The sequence below is a fragment of the Octopus bimaculoides genome, chromosome 5 (genome assembly GCF_001194135.2).
Source record: "Octopus bimaculoides isolate UCB-OBI-ISO-001 chromosome 5, ASM119413v2, whole genome shotgun sequence".
Classification (NCBI taxonomy): domain Eukaryota; kingdom Metazoa; phylum Mollusca; class Cephalopoda; order Octopoda; family Octopodidae; genus Octopus; species Octopus bimaculoides.
Genome location: NC_068985.1, coordinates 9184862 through 9192361, shown reverse-complemented (window position 1 = coordinate 9192361; position 7500 = coordinate 9184862).

Here is a 7500-nt window from a genome sequence, read left to right as displayed (position 1 = left end):
AAAATGCAGACAGCACAGGTACTATAATAGGAGTAATAATCATGATAACACGAGCAACCCACGATTTACGACCAAAAATCCCATATATCCTGAATGGCGAAAAAAGCATGGAAGATGGGAAGAAAACAAATCATATAACAAACGGAATTCACAGAAAGGACACGAACCTTCCTCCCGCCTACATGGAAACCAGACCACCGAGATCAGAAAATGGAGATATGGTAATACAATTCCCGATAATACACAAAATTTAAATGAACACACACAATATATAGACCCAAAGATCATAAATTTGTCAAATAGGAACCTCAACGAGAATGAGATGAATCTCCAATTAAAAGGTTTCAAGTTTACCCCGACACCCACCCCTAATCTCATTGAACTGAAATGTGATATTGAACACTTCTACCGCCACCTCCGACTTTTAGAATTCGTCAGCAATAAGGATCCAAATGATGAATCAATTGTCAGAAATAAATTCCACTTCACCCCCCTACAAGGGAAAGGACAAATATTTAGACGGGTATATAGACACGGAATAGCAGACACCAACCAAAAAATCTTAAAAAACACCTCACAAGGGCAGAATTCAAATCAGAGAATGAATCAAAATTCTTAGTAAAAAAATGTGGAGATAGGAGATATGGAACATGCAACAACAACAACAACAACAACAACAACAATAACAACAACTTTAAATACTTAGAAAGTGGTTCCCACATAAAATTCAAGAGCGGATTCCTTTTCAAAATAAATGCAGATATGAACTGCAAAACACAAAACCTCATATACTGCATTACCTGCCCAAACTGCAAAGAAAATTACATTGCCGAAACGAATAATTCCCTCTGCCAACGAGCAAGAATCCACAGGCAGCATATCCGGCAAGAAGAATTACGCAAGTTTCCATTAAGTAAGCATCTGGAAATATGCAGTGACGGAAAATTCAAAATTTTCCCCTTTTACAAATGTAAACGGAAAGATCCGCAATATCGAAAAGCAATGGAACTACGTTTCATCAAAAAATTCTCTCCAAACTTAAATGTTTGAAAGAAAAGCCGAGACAGTATATTTTGTATTCTACAATATAACTCAAATATTGGAAACATAATGCTCATCTCTGTAAATATTCAGAACAACATTTCATCAAAAACTTCTCTCCAAAATTGAATGTTTGAAAGAGAAACGGAGACAGTACGTTTTGTATTCTAAATATAACTGAAAGAGGAGAAAAAGAGAGAGGAAAAAAGAAGGAAAGAGGAGACAAAAAGAAAAAAGAAAAAGAAAGAAGGGTAGAAGAGGGAAAAGAGAAAGAAAGAAAAAAGACCTTCAGTGATGACCACACCGCACATTTTTGTTTTCTTGAAGAGGTCAGCATCCTTAAACCCATTTCAATACAATGGTAAATGATTAAATGAATGAATAGAGTGGTGAATAGAAAAGTGATTCCCTTCTCCTCTCTCTCTCCCTCTCTCTCTCTCTCCTCTCTCTATCTATCTATCAGTCTATCTACCTACCTATATTTCTATCTATCTATCCCCATTGTCATGGAACCTCATCCACCAAAAAAAAAAAAAACCAAAAACAATGTTCTCCTCTTCGAAACAAAACCCCCCAAAACATCGGTTTTATATACACGAACAAGCTATTTGTACATTCACAAAATTCTATTTGACATGTTCGAGAAACGAACGAAATCGCTAACGATAATGAATAAATAAAACAGGTTTTTTTCCAAAATTCAGGTGACCTTTTTTCTCAATATATATCCCCCATCATTTTCTCTCTCATCCTTTTCTCTAAATCCCTTTTTTCCCCTTCACCGTTTCTATCTTTCTCTCCTCCTCTTTCTTCGTTTCTCTCTCTCGTTGGTACTCCTGGGAGCAACTGTCTTCGAAGACACATATTGTCGTTCAATGCTCGAAATGAGGAGTAGATAGACAGCCGACAACTGGTGAAAGGTCGTTCTTTGTGTTACTTGTCCTGTTTTCCATTTGTTTCTTTCGTTGTTTGCATATTGAACTCATTTGTTTTCGTATTTCATGTTGTTTACTGTTGGTGACGACCTGTAACCATATATGCATATGTATATGTAAATATATATATACGCATATATATATATATATATATATATATATATATATATATACTATTTATATGTGTATATACGTACATACATACATGCTTACATACGCATATACGTACATGCATATACATACATATGTACACATATACAAACACATGCCTACATGCAATCAAATACACACACACACACACACACACACACACACATATATATGTGTGTGTGTGTGTGTGTGTGTGTATATATATATATATGTATATATATGTGTGCATATATATATATATATATATATATATATATAAGCATACACATACGTACAAACATTCAGATAAACATGTATACATTCCTTTTTATTTAGGAAATAAGGAGGATACATAGCTGACTTACCGGAAGAAGGAAGCACCAGTCTGTCACATAGTTTCTCTATAAATGACCTGAAATTATCCGATTGGTATGCAGAACAGTTTCGACACGCTGCCGACATTCTCAAATGTTATAGGAACGTTTGATCAAGATAAATGTCTTTCTGAATCCACGACATAAATTGACAATCAGTTTTTCACGAACTTTATCAATGACCTTCTTATATACATACATACATACATACATACATACATATATACAAGATCTCTTTGAAAATCAAAGAGAAAGAAGATAACTACTTCAAGACCTCAGGCTTCAATATCCGGATTACAAATTTATATTTAAACCAATAACAATTGGAGTACTTGGTTTTCTAAGTAAATACCCGACTGTCCGTGTGGATAGACTTGGATTTTCATGAAAAGAAATCAACCAACAGATTCGCACATTATAAATACAATCTGTAAGCGGAACGGTAAAACTATGCAAGACTTTCCTCAGGTTTAAAATGTGACGTTGTTTTCATTATCTACCTTCCAATGATGGAGCTTCGTATTTTTGTTTGAAACCAGCTCCTTCTTCAAGGAAAGAATTTAAATGTTTAAAAACAAAAGAAACTTACATTCGTACGTACATATATGCATATATCTTATACATAAATAGCAATTTCTGTCTGTCGATCTGACTGTTACCATCTTGCTGCCTACACTAGTGAACCGATCTTGACAAAACTTTGCATACATGTTAAACGAACATCCAGTTCAATTATAGGCTAATTGGATTTCAATAAAACTCTATAAGTGAAGAGAGGTATATTGCCAATCCCTTGTTATAATTATGTATATAATAATTAATATAGTATTATATATATATATATATATATACATATATCTCCAAGCCAAGATGACAGATTTAGAATTTCGTACGGTCAATAATTCTAAAACGAATTTCAGTGTCTTACCAATCTTACTAATTGCTTATTTTGCCTCTTATATCAATGAAGTAAAAGAAAAACTTAAAGGAATCGATCGACCACTCGATACAACAATGAAGAAAACAAACCCTCCTCTAAGGTTACATTATTAAATATAGTCTCACTTGTGAAGCTCTCCTACAGGAAGAAGCTCTCACGTAGGCATGTATCATCATACTAGTAAATGTACTTATACACTAATCCCTCGACTATAACGGGTGTTACGTTCCAAGACCCCACTCGATAGGGGAAAATCCGCAGAGTAGAAGCAGTACTGTACTGTATATTTAAAAAAAATTATTTTAATAGTTTGTATATATTTATTTTATTATAGATGCAAGACAGCACCATACACTCGCCTCTCGAGTTTCGATTTCCATACAGCATGTGTGATTCTTTGTGTACTCATCTAAGGCACACTACGTATTTGTTTTGATATATTTCAATTAATGCGTTATACAGTGCAGTATTGCACTGTATTTTTATTTATTAATTTTTAGGCGTGAAATAAAACTACAGAAATAATTACAATCTAAGAAAATATAAATACCTATCAGCCGCAGAAACCCGTGATATAAATTTACATATATTAGGGAGAAAGATCCGCGTTGTACTGAGTGCGAGATAGGTGAACCGCGATATGGTGAGTGATTACTGTACTCTGCAATGTCTAAATATTCATTTTTATCTATCGGTCTGAGGGACACGTGAATGATTATACTTTACTGAAGAGCTTCAATGAGAACGAGTATGTCCAATGTTGTCACTGTCTTCTTCAAAGATCAGATTGTTCTACTTTTTGCCATTTCGATCTGTCTGCAATTTGATTTAAATGGGATTTCGGTTCGTAATTCTATCATCAAAATTATCTCAGTTTTAAGCTCTCGCCCTTGTTTTGGTTGATTTAAGTATTTACCAACATATATCCCTCCAGTAATTAAATGGATTTAGTTGATCAAACAATGTAAGCGCTCACTTTTCTGTAAATGTCATAATTTGTAATTTCTATTTGCTTTAGAGGCGCCGATCAAATTCTTAAGCTGTCGTTCACGACATGGCGCATTTGTCTCCTATAAGCGTTTAGTAACTACACGAAAACAAAATAACATTCGTGTCATGAAAACCCAAACTTTGTAAGAAAACCTTGCATTTGCGGGAAATAAAGGGTTCTTCAAAAGAATTTAATAGCAGTTCTAAATGTAGGATTTATCTAACTTCGAACTTTGAAACAGTATCGTTTTTATGAGTACGGAATACTCATTGTTATATGTTAGTTTCATTAAAATCTTTGATGACTGATCAGAGGTCATGTATAATGGATTTGTAAAGGTCACATTGTAAAATAGGTTCAAATCTTACACTTATAAAAAGACACGCTGTCGCACCAGATGTTGACACAACAAGCATAAAAAAGCTGTCTCAAATAGGAGGGGAGGAGGGTAGATATGGTGTCATCGGCGTAAGGAATGTGTAGGATTGAAGGTCACAAAGTACAGAATAGTTAATGTTGTGATGAGAGAAAGCATCGTAGAAGCAATGAACTGAACGAACGAGAGTCAAATATTCAATTCTTGTTGGTTTGCTTTACGTGCAGTCCGAAAGTAAATATAAATGTATATATTTGTATATGAATACGCGTATGTATGTATGTATGTATGTATGTATGTATGTATGTATGTATGTATGTATGTATATCAATCAGTTTCATTTCTGTATTTCTTGTCCATAGAGAAAGAGCCGGACTCTAACATAGATTCAAGGCTCCTTCATTGGAACTTTTATCAACATCATCTAGGTATTTGTGCATATGTGTGTGTGTGCAGTATTTGGTGTTAGTGTATGCGCAGATTTGTATGTTTGTTTTATGGATGCGTTTTTATGTCTAGATGCATGCATATGTATTTATGTGCTAAATTTTTGGAAAGTTTTACATATCTTTACAGTTCCATTGATGGCTTGAATCTGTAGTCTTCTAATCAGCCTTTTTCTTTCAGATTTTGAGAACCCTAATTTTTCCAGTGTATGTATGTATGTATGTATGTATGTATCACTTTTTCTCTCTTTTGCCTTCTTCTCTCTTTCTCTCTCTCTCTCCTTCTCTCCTTCCGTCTCCCAACAGCTTTCCTCTCTGTTGCTCTCTTTCCAACTACCCTCCAACCCCCCTTTCTCTCTCTCCTCTCACTACCACGTGACCTGTGACCATTCTCATCTCTCCTCCTCCATTTCCTTTTTCGCCTGACCGTTGACCCGATACGTCACGTTTCTGTCTACTTCCAGCATGGTTTATTTCTTCACCTTTCGTTCTGTTTTCCCACCTGTCCTCTCTACCGTTTCCAGTCCTATAGGACATTCTCGTTCCAGTGCGTTACCCACACATTCGTTTCGTCTTGGAGCCGCGTGACCTAATTTTGTTTCTATAATGTATATTAATTTACTTTATTTTCTAAGAACATTTGTATCGTTCTTGTTTTCCTCAATGTCCCTCGCATTCGCTCGCTATTCCCGGGAGGTCTCATTGTTGATGCCGCCAAAAAGGAAGAATACACTCATTAAAAGTGTGAAATTGTAAGGATCTTTTAGGCGATAACTGACGACAAATTAGCAACATCCCATTTTGTGATTGAAATTTTCGTTTGTTCCCTTGTGTTTCTGTTTATATATATATATATATATATATATATATATATATCCTTTTATCCTTGTACTAGTTCGAGTCATTGGACTGTGGTCACGTTGCCGTTAACGATGATATTGTTCACTTTGGGTGACGTCAACAGCAAGGGCTGCTGGGATATACATATCAATGTATGTGCATCTATATGTCTGTATGTTGTGCATATATGCATGTGAGTATATATGAGAGGGCATATATATATATATATATATATATATATATATATATATATATATATATATATATATATATATATTTATATATATATATATATGTGTGTGTGTGTGTGTGTGTGTGTGTGTGTGTGTGTGTAAAGCAAATAAGTAGCAAGGATTCCAGGAATCTGTGCAATACGGCCGTTTCAAGGATACAACATTATAATTTTTTAGCAAATTTTGTATCAGTACTAGAGACTAAAATAATTACATTGCTTCTCTTTGCTATTATTGTAGCAGAATGAATTTAGAGGGGAAACTACTTAAAGCCTACTATAATTTAGAGCGGCAGAAGGAAATAATAGGGGTCAAGAAATAGGAATGGTGATGTAGCTACATTCAACTTTATCCTTAACACATTGAAAAGACTCAATGCAGCATGTAGTCTACAACACCTAAGAATTAAAGCCATTGGGAATTGGCAGTTAAGTTCTTGTTGTTTAATAAATGAATTAAAATGGTAAAACTTCTTTCAAGTATTTTGGCCGTATATTAAACAGGAATGCAAATCTTGAGGACGAAAAATCGCTGATTGAATTCAGATGCGTAACTTTTGAAAAGCTACTCTTTTCTCTTTCGCTCCAACTTTACCAAAATACTAAAACAAAGAATAAACAAAGAAAAAAAAAACGAAAACAAAAATGAAAACTTAAATATCTATTTTCGAAACATGAGATTTTGTCTGTCTTTTTTTTTATTGTCAGTTTATATTTTTGTTTTCTGTTTGGGAGGAAACGGATTAGGTATATTTCTTGGGATAATTATTTGTGTCATGTTGAAGTTTTTGGGTTAGCAAGTGTTGTGAACAGAATCGGTGCTGTGACGTCACCAAGAGTGTTGCGATATGTCATACAGCCTGTGTCTTCTTGAAGACCTGCTGAAGAAGACTTCGTCTGGCAAATTATTTTATTTGCTAAAATAAGTCAGAAACCATCGGTCCAGAAGCTAGATGGAAAATGGTTTTATTTTTCGTTCTCTTCGAAGTTTTGTCCCTAATAGTGGTTTGGAACTTAACTGTTCTTTCTAGCGGGCAAGGAATCCTGTGATGGATACCTCTTATGTATTTAAATGTACATTGTATTTATATGAATAATATATAGTCTATGGACTAAATTTCTACACGCTAGGCCACTGGTAGTAGAAATTTCTAATATTTCTCATTACCCTTGATATTATATATATATATATATAT